The following is a 1,485-nucleotide window of genomic DNA, read 5'->3' on the forward strand; positions in this document are numbered from 1 at the left end:
CAAGAACCTGCTAGAGGATAGGGTGTGTAAAGGCCAGCTTGTGGGCTTCCCCTGTCCCTCTTCTCTGGTAACAATACAAAGACTAATTAAAAAAAAACAAACCTGGAGTGGCTATATTAATATTAGACAAAGTAGGTTTCAGAGCAAGAATATTACCAGGGATAAGGAGAGTACATAATGATAAAAAGTCAATTCATGAAAATACATAATTCTAAATGTGCATGTATCTAAAAACAAAGCTTCAAAACTCATGTAGCAAATATACACAAAAGTGAAAGGAGACATAGACAAATCCAAAATTAAATTTGGAGACATAGATGTCTCTTTCCCAGCAAACAATAGAACTAGTAGAGAAACCAGAAATGATAAAGATCTAATGTTATCATCAACTTGATATAATTCACATTTCTACGACATTCCATCCAATAGTAGCACCTGAAATATCTTTTTATTTTAATTGAAACATAATTCATTGTACATATCTGTGGGGTATAGCATTGAATATCAATACCTGTGTGCAATATGTGATACTCAAATCAGAATAATTAGTACTTTTGACATTACACAATGTAATAATTTTTTGTGGCCCTCTACCAATTTCTCACTAACCCTTCCTCCCCCTCCCCTTTTCCCACCTCTAGTAACCTCAGTTCTGTTTGCTCCTTTTAAAGTTCAACAGATATTGATTGTTGTATCTTCCTTTTTTTTTTTTAGCTCCCACTTATGACTGAGAACATGCAGTATTTCTCTTTCTATGCCTGCCTTATTTCACTTAACATAATTTTCTCTAAGCTCATCCATGCTGCTGTGAATGGCAGCATTTCACTCTTTTTTATGGCTGAGTAGTATTCCATTATGTGTATATACCACATTTTCCTTTTCTGGTTTTCTGTAGATGGACATTTAGGTTGATTCCAACTCTTGGCTATTGGAAATAGAGCTGTGGTAAACATGAGAGTGCAGGTATCCCTTTGACATAATGCTTCCCATTCCTTTGGACATACACCCAGCAGTGANTGCAAGACTATGTATATATAACTGGGAACCACTGCCATAGTTGAATATTCTTTAGATAGCAGGAATAGGTATTAGATATCAGAGCTATGAAAGTTTAATTCTGGTAGAAAGCAAGGTTGTTACCCACTTTTCCTAGGGCCAACCTGCACTTCACTGGCAAGGTGTGTATGCTTTTCTTTTGTATTAAACTTACTTCTAATGGGCATTTGCTAACTCTCTTGAGCCAGCCTACACTTTGTACTAAACTCTAAGTGTGCGTTTTGTATTAAGCTTTGTGAGGGCCCTGTTCAGTCTCTGGAGCTAGGCCACATTTTTCTCTGTGAAGTCTGTGTTCCTTACTTTGCTACATTAAATCTGCTTCACTTTCTACTATGACTCTACTTTTGAATTCTTTCCTGTGGTGAAGTCAAGAACCTGCTAGAGGATAGGGTGTGTAAAGGCCAGCTTGTGGGCTTCCCCTGTCCCTCT

The sequence above is a fragment of the Galeopterus variegatus genome, unplaced genomic scaffold (assembly GCF_000696425.1).
Source record: "Galeopterus variegatus unplaced genomic scaffold, G_variegatus-3.0.2 Scaffold7582, whole genome shotgun sequence".
Lineage (NCBI taxonomy): Eukaryota > Metazoa > Chordata > Mammalia > Dermoptera > Cynocephalidae > Galeopterus > Galeopterus variegatus.